At 50.0% G+C, this 17,975-nt stretch overlaps 1 protein-coding gene and 1 pseudogene across 13 annotated transcripts in view; one reads left to right on the top strand and one right to left on the bottom strand.

Moving 5' to 3' along the window:
* The window catches only part of LOC129620723 (60S ribosomal protein L9-like), a 33,512-nt pseudogene extending 24,999 nt beyond the window's left edge, over positions 1-8,513 (bottom strand).
* The window catches only part of FOXN3 (forkhead box N3), a 443,834-nt gene that overhangs the window by 387,271 nt on the left and 38,588 nt on the right, over positions 1-17,975 (top strand). The gene's annotated exons all lie outside the window — the stretch shown is intronic.

The raw sequence follows: 17,975 nt of genomic DNA, 5'->3' as shown, positions 1-17,975 counted from the left end.
TTTGGTCTCCCCATGTCGTTCTTTCTCTCATCTTCTGGCTGAATTTTCCTCTGAGGTGGGGAAGCTCGTCAAGCCTACTAATTTTGCCTGGGCTTCTAAGATCTGACCGGGGAGGCCTTAGTGTCTCCTCTCCTTCGGGAGAACGGGAGGACACCTGCGGCCTTCGTAGGTGACGTAAATTCCCTGCTTTGAAATTTTATTCAGCCTCTTTTCTCCACTGGATTTCTTCGCTGAGCTATCCTTATTTCACCACTCTTTATATCCTTATTTAATGTTTAATTAAGCAGTTGTTTCCTGATCCTCGCCAACGCCGTCCCCGCTTTGAATTCCCTGGATTCACCGGGGCTGGACCCCAGCACTCCAGAGTTTTCCTGGTCCTCAGAAGACACCGTGTGGGTGGAGGGTGCCTAGTGGCTTGCCTGGGTGGCCAGGAGCATGCCCAGGAGGTACCTCTATGCCCAGAGAAAGAAGTGAGTGAGCAGGTCCCCCCGCCCTCATATAACTGGAGAAGTGTCGGCCACCTCTGAGTGTCTCCTGGAAGTTATGTCAGTTAAAGGGATCTGAGTGTGTTCGCTTATCTTTTTAGACAGAGCTGCAGAAGGTAACTGCTTCAGACTGGGGCTAACCTGTCCAGCCCACCTGTCCTGCTTCAGACTCGGGCTAACCTGACCAGCCCAGCTGTCCTCCCATTGCTCTGATGGAGGCTGACAGCTCCCCGGGTTCTCATCCGTGAGCTTCCGGTCCTGTGGTTTGGGAGACAGAGCGAGGAACGGCAAGTGTTCTTGGCGGTTGAAGCAGAAAGGGAGGCCATACAGGGCGTTGTGTGTGTGTGTGTGTGTGTGTGCGCGCGCTCGGCCATGTCTGACTCTGCGACCCCGTGGACTGTAGCCCGCCAGGCGCCCCCATCCTTGGGATTCTCCAGGCAAGAAGACTGGAGTGGGCTGGCCGGCCAAATGGTAGAAACAGCCAGAGGAGGGGAGTCTTGACTGGCCCTTCAGGCATGATTCCCAGATCCTGCAGAACCAGCCACGGGGAAAGCCACCGTCCCACAGTGCACGCCTCCCGCCGTGACCCAGGGACACTGCCAGCCCTGCAGCTGCCTCTCAGTACCCAAGGAGGGCACTTTAGAATGGACGCCGATGGCCACTTGAGGAAGACCCAGTGTCTCTGTTCCTATGTGTCCACTCGGACAGCTAAGGGGTCTCACCTCACCAACCTGACTGCATCTAATTGGCAGAGCTGAATTCACACCAAGAGCCCTTGCTGCAAGGGAATCTGGAAAATGAAGAATTTTAGCTTTCCAACCTCTTCAGCTAGAAAGCCAATGGAATATAGATGCTGAGCAGTCCAGAGTCTGCCGCACACAATTTTAGTGAATTGTTGAATTCTGATAATACAATACCACACACACTCATCTCACACACTAGTAAAGTGATGCTTAAAATTCTCCAAGCCAGGCTTCAGCAATATGTGAACCATGAACTCCCAGATGTTCAAGCTGGTTTTAGAAAAGGCAGAGGAACCCGAGATCAAATTGCCAACATCCACTGGATCATTGAAAAAGCAAGAGAGTTCCAGAAAAGCATCTATTTCTGCTTTATTGACTATGCCAAAGCCTTGGACTGTGTGGATCACAATAAACTGTGGAAAATTCTGAAAGAGATGGGAATACCAGACCACCTGACCTGCCTCTTGAGAAACCTGAATGCAGGTCAGGAAGCAACAGTTAGAACTGGACATGGAACAACAGACTGGTTCCATAGGAAAAGGAATACATCAAGGCTGTATATTGTCACCCTGCTTATTTAGCTTACATGCAGAGTACATCATGAGAAACACTCGGCTGGAAGAAGCACAAGCTGGAATTAAGATTGCCGGGAGAAATATCAATAACCTCAGATATGCAGATGACACCACCCTTATGGCAGAAAGTGAAGAGGAACTAAAGAGCCTCTCGATGACAGTGAAAGAGGAGAGTGAAAAAGTTGGCTTAAAGCTCAACATTCAGAAAACTAAGATCATGGCACCTGGTCCCATCACTTCATGGGAAATAGATGGGGAAACAGTGGAAACAGTAGCAGACTTTATTTTTTGGCCTTTTCTGCTTTTTTCTGGGTGGTCACCAGGAGCCCAGGATGCTGCAGGTCAGGCCCCAGGATGCGCATGGAATCCTGTCGTGGGGCTTGAGAACCACCTGTCCGCATTCCCAGAGAGAGAACTGGTTCGTGCAGCTTCGTACACAGAGGCTCTAATTAGGATCTTGCCTATTACCTTTAGTTAATAAGCACGACCAAGATGACTCAGCCACTTTGGTACATGAAGATTGTGATAAAAGTGAATATTCTTGGGGAGCTTAATCTCCAGAATTGCTTCAAGTTCAGGCTTTCTTCTCTCCACCCCCAAACTCTGCCGAGAGAAACAGATAGAATGGCACCCGCTGGTTTGGTGGGCCACGGTATATTCCAGATGCAAGGTAATGAAATAAAGAAAAAGAGATAAATGAACAGTTTTATGGGAAATGGAATCAATAAAACTAAATCCACTTTGGATTCATTAGCTAGTCTATTTGGGTTTTTGTATTTTGGCAAAATGGCTTTGATGGAGAAAATAGGCAGCCAGAGAATGGGAAGAAACGTAGAAATTAATTGTGTTCTGCAGTCCAGACTGTATAGTTCCTTTTGAGAGTAAAATAAAGCAAAACGAAATGAGCTCGATTTGCTGCTCAGCAGATGCCAAGATTTTACAATGTAGAAGGAACATTTTTCCTCTGAAACGTGCAGTCTGATCACCCTCACAGGACGGGGCTGACCTACGGCCCGTGTTTTTAACCCTTTCAGTCTCTCAGTGCTGAGGCTGCCCCATATGCCAGGGCCAAAAAGTAGCTAAACGAAATGTGGGGTTCAGATTCAAATTTTGATTGAAATAGCAAATGATGGCATTCAATTTGTCATTTGTTTGTGTAAATTGATGCAGCAGATAGCACTTAGGGATAAATATGGTGGACATCGATTTGCTAAGCAGTAAACCAAAGCTCTAGGGAGCCGAGCCTTTTATGTTAATAGGATATTTGAATGGCAACAGTAGACTAGGTGTGGAGGCAAACCACAGTCCTGGAGCCGTGACGTCCTGGCGCATAATTTGCAAAAGTCCTTGTGAAACACAGTAGTTTCTAGGCTGAGTAACAGCATGGAGCGTTCCAATAAATAATGTAAACTTGAAGAATTTACCACTGAACCATTCCCCCTTTTTCATCACAGTGGTGGGATGAACTCCATCAGTGCGTTTGTGTCAGTATATCATGCGGTGATTTATACTGAGATGCAAAGGAACGAGTCCCAATTAAATACCTTTGTTGTGATGTATTTAGACCCATTCCTTCAACTTCTTTTACTGAACCCAGAGGAAACAGTAGTAAAGTAGTATTTCTTCATAGTGACACGCCCATGAAAGCAGTAAGGCAATCATTCTTCTATTTAAACTCGAGTTTTGGACACCTCTGAATAGCACTTAAGTTTTTCTTTTCTGAATAGAGGAAGCGTTTACAAATACATAGGGCACCATCGCTGATTCCCAAGGCTCTTGTATTCAAGAGAAGTATCTTGGTGGAAAAGTACACGTCTCAGGCCTCCAAGCGGGGCTCGGCTGTGAATGCTGTGGCTTGACATCGTCTCACCCTTTTGAAACCACTTGTAGCAGACTCCAGAATTTCTGGTCCCCTTTTTCAGCCAGCAAGAGATTATCTCTCTTTCCAATTTTTCAAGCATTGAGTGAGCATTTCAGATACTGTTGGAAAGAAGTTGGCTGTTTGTCAGGATTGAGTGGGTGCAGGTGAAGAGTGGAGAAGCAGACGCTCCTGAGGAAAGGACTATGGGAAAGGATGGCCACCTCACAGTGCTGGAGGAGGGCATCGGAACTGACGTGCGCGCTCACGGAGGTGCTGACCACCACCTGGCCCTGAGGGGTTTCTGTGAGCCCCTCACCCCGTGGTTCTCTGCCATCTCATTTGCCTCCCACTCTGTCTGGACCTGCCTTGGGCTTTTCATCTGCAGGTGACTTTACAGGGTCTCTTTGAGCTCAAAAATCCTATTACTCTCTGCTTAGAGCTGAGAGTAGTCTTGACTTTGTGAAAAACCAGGTAGGTTTTATTTCTCGGCGAAATGATCTGTGCTCTGCGATGATTTGGGCTACCTAAGCCAGAAATATTGCTAGGCGGGGCCAATTATCAGGCATAACAAAGTAACAGCAGATCAGAATTTCTGGAGTGAAGCGGAGTCTCTGCAACAACTCCACACAACACTAAAGTGGGAAAGCGACCCAGAATTGATCTTTTCAACTCTGTTATTACGTGGATAATTAGCCAGTAGACACACGTAATTACTGGCATATTAATTTGCACGGTTGCTTTGCCTTTTTCCCGTGGTCAAAAAGACAGCATAACGCTCTGGCTTGTCTGTGGCCCGTCTGTGTCTATTTAAAGAAATAAAACGTGTCTGGGTGGAAAACGGTAATTAGCAAATCCCAAACAGATCAACGTTCCGTGGGGGGATAAGGCAGGTCTCCCGACCCTAGAACCGTGCGGGGGTCTGACCGCCCATCTCTGGGCCCCCTGCCCCCGCCTTCTCTGTACTTCCCAGCATGTGGACAGCCCTGCCGCAGGAGGTCAATTTGGATACTGTGGTCACATTTTTTTAAAGAGAGAGCCGTAATTATGACCTCTAATTGTGTACAGTTATGCCTGCTGAGTTAAAGATAATAGCACCTCCTGCCTGGAAGTATAAGCTAATTGTCTACAGGGGTCAGGAGAGCGCTGACCCCTCTTTCGTGCCCCAGCCTCCACCAGGCCCGCACCATAAGACACACTAAATTGGCCCGCTGTGCTTTATCATGCTGGTTAAGTGTTGGGTTTAACCGCTGTTAAACGCTTGCTCTAGCGGAAGGGCAAATCTAACTCGTGTTCAAGAGGGAAATCAAGCTTCCCTGAGTCTAGACCTTAGCCCGTCTTCCACGATGGCCTTCTCAGAACCCACCGTCACCCAGAGCTCTGTGTCGTGGGCCCTGTTTCTGTTAATAAAGAGCATACATATTCCGCATCTGGCACGGTTGGGCTGGTGTATGTTTTGCCACCTTTTTTTCCCAACTTTTTATTAGAGAGCATTTCAATAGAATAATAATAGACCCCCTATTACCTTTCCCCCGGCGATCATCAGATCCTGGCCAGGTTGCTCCATCTGACTCTCCCATTTTTCACCGCCTTCCAGCCCCAAGTCATGGGAGTTCTGAAGCAAATCCCTGGGTATCGTGACTTCTGTGGATATCTCAACAAGGTAGAAACTTTTAAAGCACAACCTCAATATCAATAATACACCTTAAAATGTTTAATAATAATTTCTTTGATCTTAAAAGTTCTCAGCACGAGGAGAAAGTTGGTAACTGTGTAAGATGGTGGATTTAACTAGATTTATTGTGCTAAATTTATCTTTGTCATTTTACAATGCTGTGTGTCAGTTATCTCAGTGAAACCCAGGGAAAAGAAAACGCCCTAGTAATTCCGCCGTTTTACTTCCCCGATTGCTTACAGGGTTGCTATAAGTGCAGGTTGGCTGCACCATGCTGCGTGCAGGATCTTCCCCAACTAGGGATCAAACCTGTGCTCTTTTGCAGTGGAAATGTGGAGTGTTAACCACTGAACCACCAGGGAAGTCCATTTTTAACCATTTATTTTTCAAATCCAGAAACAAAGTTCATACCTTGTCAATGGCTACACTCCTTAAGTCTCTTTCAATCTGCAGATTCGCTTCCATGATTCTCTTTTTCTTGCTGCAGCCCGTGTAGTAGAGGTCGAGACTTCTGTCTCCCAGAGTCTGGATTCTGCTGATTTCATCTCGTGTTGTCTTTTGACTTGTTCCCCGGTCCCCTAAATCTTCTGTGAATTGGGGGTTCCATTGAGAGCTGGGTTTCTCAACCTTAGCCCTGGATGTTTGGGGTCAGATAATTCTTTGCTGTGAGGGGGTGTCCTGTGCATTGTATGATGTTTAGCAACATACCTGGGCACTACACACTAGATGTCAGAGCACGCACGCACCCACACACACGTACATACACGCACACACCCACACACATGTGCACACACACATGTACATACACCCACACGCACACACACACCAGTTAGAACCATCGAAACATCTCCCATTGCCAAGAGTCCCCAGGGGCCACCGTCACTCCACGGTTGGGGACCATCGCTCTGAAGGCTTGACGAGTTTGGGCTGAACGCAGGTTTCTAGTAAGGTGGCTCCTAAGTGGGATATGATCCCTTTGTCAGGTGTATAGTGTGCCTGATTGATTTCTTTCTTGTGATATTAGCAGGTATTGATTGCCAATGCTTATGTGGTAACAAATAAAGAGAATAAAGGAATTCAGCAGGGGCTTGTAAAATCTTGCTGATGCACACTCTCATCTCCCCTTTTTCACATATGATCTTGATTCTCTCTCCACAGAGAAACATCTCCCCGTCAGCTCCTTAGTTAATGCAGACATACTCCGTCCAGAAAACGGAGAGAGAGTGCTTGATTCTTTATCATTTCTCAAAGAATGAGTCAGAACCCCCTGTTGAGTTTCAGTTTTTTTTAAATATTATTATGAATGATTGGGTTTAAGCGTGTTTGATGTGTTTCAATTGAATGCAGTTATTACCTCCGAGGGAGCTCAGACTGCCCCACCTTTGGCTAATAGGAGGGCCTTCAGCCAGTCCTTTGTGAGTCCTGACATGCAGCCAGTGGACTTTGGTCGTGTTTTCCGACATGACAAGTTACTCTGGGCTCCTTGTGTGTATTTCCTGTGCCAGACCAGGAGTCCATCTCTCCAGGAAACCCTGGTTTCATTTCCTGGGAAGTGGGAGTGATGACTGTCTGTCGGCACCAGCAGTTTTAACCGTGTAGTTCTTCTATTTGTTATGGATCTAAGGCTTTCTCCTAAGTTCTCAGCACCTCGATAATCTTTATAGCTTCTTCAGATGTGTTTACAAACTGCTCAGAAGCCCCTCTGAGACTGATAATGTCTCTTCCGCCTTTGACATCAGTGTTACAGGCAAGATCACAGTCTATGGAAGTGTCCAGCCCAAGGAGGCCTTTGTGGTTGACTCACGCGCGAGGTGCTAGAGGGAGCAGAGCCTAGAGACTGACCACTTACCTAGGAATGATGTGACACCCTTCAGGGTCCGCCTCTTGAGGACCAGGGCCGCGTGACTGGGAGCTGTGGATCGGGTGCTAACCTAGGACAGTCATGGCCTTTGCAGCTGGCAGCCCTGCCTGGCAGCTCGACACACACGACCAGGTTCTCCCTGCTTCCTCTGCGGCTTCTCAGACACCTGCGTACTGGCTTGCTGTCAGGAGCTGTGGGCCTGGGTGCGTCTTCCACTCTTGAAGCAAGCATCCTTTCCAAGAATTCCGTGGCAAAAGGAATTCCTTCTTTTTCCCTAAATGCAAGTAAGTGTAAGAAGTGAGACACTGTGCCAGGAAGTGAATGCTCACTAACTTTGGGCAGACCCCCTTTGCCTGTCTTTGCTAAGACGCTGCGTATGTACCAGAAACGAGCAGAAGACAGCTGACACGTGGCAGGAGACAGTAAGGACAGCCCTAGGCGTCTGGGGAGGGAGAGGTCGCTTCCCCTCCCAGGGAAGGCAGGTGGCAGTTTCAGAGGCGTCCTCGAGTGGCGGAGCCCTGCCTGGCCGCTCCATGTGCCGCCTGCTCCACGAGTTCAGACACAGCCGGGCGGCCTCTGGCAGGAGACGCGGGTCAGTGGTCACAGGAGCACTGCTTAGCGGGGGGCCCTGGGATCTGGTTCCCGCTTTCCATGTGTGTCCTCCGTTCCATCAGTCGACACACGCAGCACCGCAGGCCGCTTGTGTCGTAACTTTCGGGGACCACGGTGCGTTTTGTTTGTTTTTGACGTTTTGTTTTGTTGACGTAATCAGCCAGATTCAGGAAATATTGTACTGAATGTGTTGGCTATGAAGAACTTTTTTAAATAAAAAGAGAGAAAAAAACCCCTTTTTTAAACAGCTTATTTGTCCTAGAGAGAACCAGTCTTCAGACTTTCCTGGTCATCCACTGGTTAGGACGCAGTGCGTTCACCGCCAGGGTTCAGTTCTTGGTTGGGGAGCTGGGATCCCGCAAGTCACATGGCGTGGCTGGAACAAAAAAGAAACAGTAAGACATAAAGAGTCAGAGAGGGAGAGAAGGAACAGTTAGGCTTCCCAGCCTTTTCTCTCCATCACAAGTCAAGCCAAAGCCCAGATTTCTAGAATGCATGTTCTGTCCTCACCTCTTTCCTCCATGCCCCGCCCCCATCACACACGCACACGCTCTCTGGGGCTGTCACCATCTGTGGGGACGGGAGGCTGGTGGCCGCAGGGCCCCCTTGTGCCTGCCTGGCCTTCCAGGCAGGACTGAGTGTCTGTCAGCAGGCACCTTGGTGGCCGGAGCGCACAGAAGCGGGGCTCGGGGGACAGCTGCCATGCTGACCCGGGGCCCAGGTGGGGCTCCTGCTCCCGGGTGAAGAGGGGCCAACAGCCTTGCTGGAAGCATCCCAAAAGGGGAGAGAAAGCCCCGGGTGCTGCATAGCGGCCGTGGCCCCAGCAGACGCTTTCTGCTCTCCTTGCCAGCGTCCGTGTTTGGTTTTGCTCGTTTCACACTCGCTCTAGCTTTTCTCCCTTTTGAAAGATGGGAAGTGCCCTCTGCGGAGAGAGAAGGACCTCAGTTAATGTCGAGGGGGTGCCCACCCCTTGCTGTCCAGGCGGCTGGCAGGGTGGTCTCCAGATGGACCCCACCCACTCCGCCCTCAGCTTCCATCCACTTTATCTTCAGGGTCTGCCTGGGTCTGTTCGTGAGACAGTCTGGAGATCATCACCTCTTGGTTTTTCCAAAAACAAATTACGCCCCAGACACAACGCTGAAAACCTTGCTCTGGCTTAGCAAGAACGAACACAGGAGATCTGCAGAAGGAAGTCAGCTCCGGCCTGGACTCCCCTCCTTTACAAGCCTGCTTCCCTGCTCCACTCTGCCCTCAGCACTTGGCCGCCTTCGTCCCAGGGTGTACCGGCTTTGTGTTTTTATGGACCGGTTCTTTGACTCTTGTATGCCATGTGGTTGGCAAGTAAGGAGCTCAATTCTTTTTTTTTTTTTTTTCAAGCATATCCAAAATAAGAGAGATCCTTCCATGTAGCCTCAAGACAGAATACTTGTTCCAGGGATGCAGACGTTCCCCAAAATTGTTCTGGAAAACTTCTGGGGTTATTTTTTGTTTTTTTTTTCTGGTTTTGGGGGTTTTTTGGTTTTGTTTTTTCTGTTTTTTGTTTTTTTTTGTCTTTACAACCAGTTTCCCATCTGCCCACCAGAAGGTCAGCTCACTGCTTCGTAGTTTCACTAATCATTCCTACCCTGCCCACCCACAGGCCTTAAGGTGCAGGGATCTTCCACCCTTAGGGTCGATCGCCTTCTCAGCTGGTCGGTATCTCCTTTAGGACTTCTCTCCCAGTAGCATAGCGTTAAGTGTAAATCTTCTCGGGTGGAAAACTTAACTCTTTTTATTTCTGTGATACTTGTATTTGCGGTCTTAATCTTGAATCTACATTTCCATGTATTTCCGTATTTAATTGTGTCTAAATTGAATTACTTCTTAACACCCTCATGAGATTTTCTGTTCTCAACAATGGATGGATGGGGCCAGTGTCTCTTTGTATGCAATTGAGAAAGCATGAGGCAGCGAAATGGAATTCTGGTCTCCTCATTGTATTCACCTTCTTTGCAAGCCATAGAAAGTGTAGGACATCTCAGGAGCCACCTTCGAGACAGACGTTCGCTAAAGTTCACCTGCAGGATGAAGGAAACAAGTGCTTTATTGGTGCTTTGTTTTGCTGTTTCAATCAGTATATTTCGTAGTGTAAGTTGTTTCTGAATAAACATGTTTCAGAGAACTACACACACACACACACACACACACACCCCAAGCAACAGATGTGCTTTTATCTTTTTTCCCCCTAATGTATTTGGGGGTGAGGATTAGACCAGGAAGCATGAAAGGCTGAGCATTAAAACCGCGGCCCAGACAGAGTTCAGTGGCCAGTAATCCTGTTGCGAGAATCCGCAGCCTGGATTCTCTCTGGAATCGCGGAGGCGATGGGTCAGCGGCAGTCAGCACCATTTCTGATGAAGAGGGCATCCCAGTCCCCCAGGAGTGACATCGGGGCTCTGGTGCGGCGTGTGCAGACTGAACAGGAACGAGGGCCTCCGCGACTCCAGCGGGAAGTGCGCTTCTCCCTGCGTTGGTCCCTCTTCGTGTCTAAGACTCAGGTCTCCGATGGAGAAAGAGCTGGGCTTTCCCAGGACCCACTGACCCGTGGAGGCACAATGGTGTCAGCCCGCCGTCGCAGTCGTGTGTGTGAGTGTAGGGAAGAGAGCCTGTTCGTTTCCTTCCACTGTTTATTAAGGTACCCCAAGCAGATGATTCCCTGGCGGTCCTGTGGTTCAGACACCACACTTCTACTGCAGAGGTGCACAGGCTTGTCCCTGGTCGGGAATTAAGCTCCCCCATGTGGGTGGCACAGCTGAATAATACATAAACAACAACAACAAAAATCACTCTTTAAAAACGTACCCCAAGCAGATTGTAAGTAACTAGGTTTTGTTGCTGTTGTTGTTTAATCGCCAAGTCCTGTTCGACTGTTTTGCGACCCCATGGACTGCACCACACCAGGCCTCCCTTATCCTTCACCATACCCTGGTTTACTCAGATTCATGCCCATTAAGTCACTGATGCCATCCAACCATCTCATCCTCTGCCACCCTCTTCTCCTTTTGCCCTCAGTCTTTCCCAGCATCAGGGTCTTTTCCAGTGAGTTGTCTCTTTGCATCAGGAGGCCAAAGTATTGGAGCTTCAGCTTCAGTCCTTCCGATGAATATTCAGGTTTTAGTAGTATGTTTGTGACTCTTCATCTGAGAAAGGGTGACCACAGAGCGCTAACATATTTGCTTTCTTGGAGCTGAGAGCAGGCAGAAGTCCTTCCTTCTCTGGCCTACTCCTGGTCAGGATAGGCCTCTCCCCAGCATGTGCTCAGTCAGTCAGTCATGTCCGACTCTGCGATCCCATGGACTGTAGCCTCCGAGGCTCCTCTGTCCATGGGATTCTCCAGGCAAGAATACTGGAGGGGGTTGCCATTTCCTTCTCCAGGGGATCTTCCAGACTCAGAGATTGAGCCCTGGTCTCCTGCATCGCAGGCAGACTCTTTACCAGCTGAGCTAGAGGGAAGTCCATTCATAAGAGATTTGTTGTTATTGTTTAATCACTCAGTCGTGTCCGACTCTCTGCAACCCCATAGACTGAAGCCTGCCAGGCTCCTCAGTCCATGGGATTCCCCAGGCAAGAATCCTGGAGTGGGTTGCCACGCACTCCTCCAGGGGGTCTTCCCCACCCAGGGATCCAACCCAGGTGTCCTGCATTGGCAGGTGCATTCTTTACCTCTGATGTTCATTTGGAAACCCGTTGTACTAAAGCAAGGGAGCTCGTTGACATGCCCTTGAACTCAGGTCCCTGGGGTGCAGACACAGAGGGTCGGGGTGGGGGCTGCACGTGCCCCTCTGGGCCCCTCGCCCCCCACACTCACCCAGCCGCCCATCACTACTGACTACAGGCTTGTTTCCAGCCTCATGGGGGATCCCTCTCTGGGGATGGTGTAGCCCATGGGCTGTAACAGGCAAATTATTTTGTTTTTCATTTACTTCCCTCATCCCACCCACATCCCCTGACTGCAGACAGGTTCTTGGAATACTTGTCTCGAAGTAAACGAAGGGAGATGCTGAGCATCGCTCCCAGGCGTAGAGCGTGACCTTTGCCCACTGTGCAGTTAACCTGAGGGTAGAGCTCAGTGTCTAGAATGGCAGCTGCCCCTTGTCCTCGTCCATGCTTGAGGGCAGCTCTCTGCTGAGGTGGCTGATTCCAGCATGGGAAACGCTTTCTTCAGTTCAGCTGAATGATCATCTAAGGCCCGAGAACACAAGGATGGTGGTTTGTTGCACGGGATGGCGTGCGCGATGCAGTACATAGAAAGCACGGGCTGAGGTTTAGTTCTGACCTGTCCTCACTGGTGGCCGTCGTCACCTACCAGGCCTGGGGAAATCGATGGCTCCCTGGCCCCTTCTGAAGTTCTGGTGAGTCGGCGTAATTTATACAGACGTGTGCCCGGCATTCAGAGTTTGTCATTCTTCCAGTTCTCAGGGAGGAAGACAGTTGAGAGCCACGCGGGCGGTTGCTCTGTGCCTTGGGGCACTGATGCCAGCGTTCCGTGTGGCACTAAGTCTCACGCACCTGCCGGTGTCACTCCGAGATGGGCTCTTTGCTTCTGGAAAAGTGGCTTTGCACGTCCACCCAGTTGAAGACGGAGCTAGTTGGAGACGCTGTGCAAATGGAAGTCTTCAGCTGTCGGTGGGGACAAGCAATGTGGTGCCTGGTGGGGGCCAGGCTCCCAGGAGAACTGCCCAGGATGGGGAGGGGTTGGTGCAGGACCTGCCAGGAATCCTGTGGCCTTTGCTAGAGGAGGAAGTGGCTTCTGGTGGAGCCTGGGCAGGAGCTGACCTTCCAGTCGGTGGGGAGAAGTGATAGCTGGAGAGGGGAAAAAACCGCACCAGGTAGGTGCCCTGGAGCCCCCTAACCACCTAGATGGATGCCCGGAGGGTTAGCCTCTCAGATGTGTGAGGGTGAGTATCACCCAGGAATGCTAACAGCCCTGCCCCAGGTATGCGTCCAGGCCCACGGTGCCCCCGGCGTCCCAGCGGGCCTTGAGCCCCCACCTCGGGGACCCCCAGCCTGAGCCTGTCTCCAGCGTTTGGACTTGGTGCGCCCTTCCTCCGAGACGTGTGTGTAGCCAGGTCGTCCGGTGCCGGGGCTCTCGTGGGAGCCCCCGTTCCCATTCCTGCCCCTGGAAGCCATCCCCACTCAGAGCTGGCTTCGCGGTTTCCGCTGGGTGGTGGGCTTTTGCTCTGGAGGAAGGCAAGACCAAACAGGAGGTTTCCAAAGTGAGGAAGTCTGGAGTCTGGAAGGCTTCGGCCTGTGCACCGCCCCCCGTGCCCCACCCCGCTGCTAGCATCAGCAGCCCCTCCCGCAAACCGCCCATGCCCCTCTACTCACGGCCAGCAGGCCCAGCGGCCCCAGGGCGGCACGGGTCAGAGCCTGCTCGCTAGCTGCCCCCGCAGGCCTTGCAGCAGATGCCCCTTGGGTAGGTTCTCCGTGGAGCACGTTTCTGGCAGCCGTGAGCTGGAAAGCGGAAGTCGGGGAGCGTCGTGGGCGGAGCCAGGCGCTCGGTGCAATGCGGTTTAAAACCAGAGTATCGCAGGTCTGCGGCCCCCCAGCAGCCTAGGAAAAGGAACCCGCTCAGATCCAGCAAAAGTGAAGTCACTTGTTCATCAGCTACAGCCGCCGGAGTCAACACCGAGCCTCCTCAAGCCTCGCCTCGTGCTCTCCATCACAGTCACAGAGAAACAGCCTCCTCGGGACCTCCCTGGCGGTCCAGTGGCTGAGAGTCTGTGCTGCCGGTGCGGAAGGCGTGCGTTCAGTCCCCGGTCAGGGAGCTAAAATCCCACATAATTGACAAATGATAAAAAAATGTTTATTTAATTAAAACGATGAGCTGGGGGCCCTCCCTGGCGGTCCAGTGGTTAACGCTCTGCATCTGCACTGCCGCGGGCAGGGCTCGCATCTCTGATGGGGGGCTAAGATCCCACAGGCTGTGTGGTGCAGTCTCCTCCCAGTACCCAGAAGAAACCATTTCCACAGTTTGGTAATATAAACCACAGTCTTTTTTTTTTTAATCCAAGCAGCTGAACAGTTGGTTCTGGAAACCTCATTACCTCCTATTTCACTGTAGGGTAATATAATCGTGTCTATACCTTCAGGAGAAAGAGAGTTCGAAAACATCTTTAAAATGTGTGACCATTTTTCAGTCTCAGCGCAGAGAGGAGGCAATGTGATAAGACAGCTGTATTAAAGATGAAAATTGAAATGGGCCGCTGGGAACCAGGCCAGCAGAGAAGTAACATTTGTTACTGAAGCCTGAGAAGCGAGTTTTTTTTTTTAAATGTGGGATTAGAGATCGGCTTGGTTTTGAAGATGGGCATTAAGCGTCCATGATGGCATACTTGGTGTCTGACTGAGCCAACCTAGTGGTAAATGATACGGCCTCCAGTCAGGATGCTGAGCTCAGTACCCCCATGGTCCCCTCCAAGAACAGAGGGCGCTGTTCTCCTCTCCTGTCATGCTGCCTCAGCCTCATTCCCCAGACACATCAGAAGGTTGGCTTCTGCCAAGTGGATCTTCATTCCTAAAAAGAGTTCCTGGCCAAAAAAAACATCTTCCTCTTTACTTAGGCTGGTAAGCCAGGTTGAGCAGGGCGGGGGCGGCAGAGAGACTTCTGTGCTAAGTCGCTTCCGTCGTTTCTGACTCCATGACCCCAGGGACTGTTGCCCACCAGGCTCCTGTGTCCGTGGGATTCTCCCGGCAGGAATACCGGGGTGGGTTGCCATGCCCTCCTCTAGGGGGTCTTCCCACCCAGGGGTCCAACCCTCGACTCCTCTGTCTCCTGCATTGGCAGGCGGGCTCTGGGAAGCCTCCCCAAAGTGTGCTCATGAGAACGAGCGTGTTACCGAGGGGGCCGCGAGCCCCTCAGAGAGGCTGGGACGCAAAGGCTGTGATGGGCTGGGGAGGGAGAGACGGGAGCCTCGCTGCTCCGCAGGGCGGAGCGGGGGGACTGTGCCCAGGCCTCTGAATCCATGGGGAGAAGCCATGTGTGGGCCAGGTTTCTGGCTACAAGGGCTTTGTGTCTGCCTGCCCAGAGTCTTCAGTCCGAAGGAGAGGCCGTGTCGCCACTAGCCCTGTGGTCTGTTTTTCTTCCTGAAAAAGTCATCGCATAAAAACTTCAGCTGATGGACACTAATATGAAAGTGTGCCAAAATCTGTCATTAACTGAAAAATAAGGGGGAAGAGTTCTTTCCAGAAAAGTATTTTCCATAGGAACCAATTTTTTAAAACCAGGTATGTATGCATGAGTGTCTGCGCTGGTATTTCAGTAAATGCCTATGTTTGTACAGACAGTTTCTGGACAGGTGGGCGAGAAGCTGTAACTCTGGAACTGGGTCTGCGGGGAAGGAGGGCATTTACTCTTCGCGTCATATCCACTGAGTGTTTTGTTTTTGTTTTTTTCCACAATGGGCGTGCATTGCTTTCTTGATTTTTTTTTTTTTTTTAAGGGAAAAAACTTTAACATTTTAAGAATACTGGGCTTCCCTCGTGGCTCAGCTGGTAAAGAATCCCCTCGCAATGTGGGAGACCTGGGTTCGATCCCTGGGTTGGGTTCGATCTCCAGGTTGTCCCCTGGAGAAAGGACAGGCTACCCACTCCAGTGTTCTGGCCAGGAGAATTCCATGGACTGTATAGTCCATGGGGTCGCAAGGAGTCGGACAAGACTGAGAGACTGTCACTTTCAGCATCTCTGTAGAGAGGAGAGATGGGAGATTGTCTTCTCTGAAGGCTGGAACACACACAAGAGGTCAGGCTGTGACAAGCATAAAGGCGTGTCGTGTGTATAGCAGAGGGTCCGAGAGACTTTCTGACGGACAAGCCTGGCTGCCTAACGCTTTCGGGTTGCCTGGGGTTCTCCCAGCACACGTGGAGCCAGAGAGGGCCCTTCTTGTACTGACCCGTATGGTTCTGGAGGTCTGTGCTTCATCAGCCTGCCAGATAAAGAAAGAGGTCTGGTTGATCCCTTCCATTTTCATGTATTTGGATCTGAGTATTGAACCCAGATAAAGTTTATACTTGATATACTAACAGATTTTAAAAAGATGCCCCTCAGGAGACAGTTCTGTGCAACTTTGGGGGTAGACAAAGATTTTTTAGTTGGGATACAAAAATCATTGAGAAAAATTTATCAAAGAAAGTGATAAATTGGACTTTACAAAAATTTCAAACTTTTACTTATTAAAAAACACTATTAAGAAACTGAGTAGACAGGCAATGGATTGAGAAAAATGTATCTCACAAAGGACTTCCATCTAGAATGCTGAAAGAAAGCTTAAAACTCTATAGTAAGAAATTTAGCAACCCAGTTATAAAACAGGCACAAACGTGAACAGGCTTTCCGCAAAAGAAGATATGCCCATGGCTGTTAACACATGAGAAGCTGTCAGCATCGTTTGTCAGTAGGGAAATGCAAGTTAAAACCACCAGGATATACCATCACATTTCTAGAATGGCTCAAGTTTTATTGACAGTTTCAAGTGTTGACACAAATGTGGAGCCACTGGAACTCATACATGGTGTAGCCTCTTTGGAAAAGAGAATCATGTTCCTGTAAAGTTGAGCATACACTTATCAGCAGTTACCCAAGAGAATGAAAGCGTATCTTCTCAAAAGACTGGTTCAGAAATTCACAGTAGCTTTTTTTTTTTGGAAGATCCCAAACTGGAATCAACCCAGATGTCCATCTACAGGTGGGTGGATAAACACACCTTAGTGTATCTATACAGTGGAGAACTAGTGGAGAAGAACAGTGATAGGAATGAACTACTGACCCTGCTTCACAGATGAGTAACAGAAAGCAAATCTGTAGTTGCCCAGAGCAGCGGGGCAAAAGGAGACTTTGGAGTGAAGGAAATGTGTATCTTAGCTCTACTCTTTACCTCGATTATGATGGTGGTAGCACTCGACGTGAGAGCTGGACCATAAAGAAGGCTGAGCACCGAAGAGTTGATGCTTTCGAACTGAGGTGTTGGAGAAGGCTCTTGAGAGTCCCTGGACTGCAAGGAGATCCAACCAGTCCATCCTAAAGGAGATCAGTCCTGGGTGTTCATTGGAAGGACTGATGCTGAAGCTGAAACTCCAGTACTTTGACCACCTGATGTGAAGAGCTGACTCATTGGAAAAGACCCTGATGCTGGGAAAGATTGAAGGCAGGAGGAGAAGGGGACGACAGAGGATGAGATGGTTGGGTGGCATCACTAACTCAATGGACATGAGTTTGAGCAAACTCTGGGAGATGGTGAAGGACAGGGAAGCCTGGAGTGCTGCAGTTAATGGGGTCGCAAAGAGTCAGACCTGACTTAGCAACTGAACAACAAGCAGTGGTATGAAATCTGTCATGCTCATCAAACTGTCCCCCCAGGATGAGTCTCGCTGTATCCGCTGGGGCAGGGCTGGCGCCGTCGTGCCAGGGAGCACACACCTGCACAAACAAGCTTCCTCATCATTTTCTCACACTGTTTGCAGTTCCCATGTTTGCTGATTCGCCTGCCAAGAGGTCGTGATGGAGGTGCTCCAGGTCTGCTCTCCATTCCACTCTGCTGCCTCTTCAGGCTTAGGCTCCCAGGGACTCCGACCCGTGCAGAATGGAGAGTGGGGCTCAGGAGCTGATGATGAATGAAATAGTGAGAAGGCTGGGTGTTACACTTACCCCAAGTGCCTGGACCAGCAGGAATGCCAAGATAGCAACGGACTTTTTATCTCTGGGGTCCTTGGGCGTGGCGAGTCTGGGCAGAAGACAGGATTGGAGGGCTTGTCGTAAAGCGTCTTATTTTTACGTAGCTTGTGTGCTTATTTGGCTAGATGGGGGCGGATGCCATATGGGTCTGAAGCTCCCCCGCCGTGCTGTCCTTGGGGCTGCCCCGCTGAGCCTGTGATGTGGATACTCTCTCCGGTTAAGGTTCTCTTTCTTCCCTTTGCATTTCCTTCATTACATCTTTCCATCTGGGGTCCCTTACACCTTCCTCCTGAGGTCAGATGTGTTTTTGAAGAGTATGGAACTACTTTCTTTCATTTTCTGACAGAACGAGCAGGAGAAGCCTCAAGACTTCTTACCTGTGTTTCATCTTGTTCTGTCCCCATCGGACTTCCTGGTCACTCAGGAAAACTCCAAGTGGGAGTGGCCGGGGGAGATG

The sequence above is a fragment of the Bubalus kerabau genome, chromosome 10 (genome assembly GCF_029407905.1).
Source record: "Bubalus kerabau isolate K-KA32 ecotype Philippines breed swamp buffalo chromosome 10, PCC_UOA_SB_1v2, whole genome shotgun sequence".
In the NCBI taxonomy this organism is placed as follows: Eukaryota; Metazoa; Chordata; class Mammalia; order Artiodactyla; family Bovidae; genus Bubalus; species Bubalus kerabau.
The sequence above is the reverse complement of the archived record's forward strand: the minus strand, read 5'-3'. Positions and strand labels throughout refer to the sequence as shown.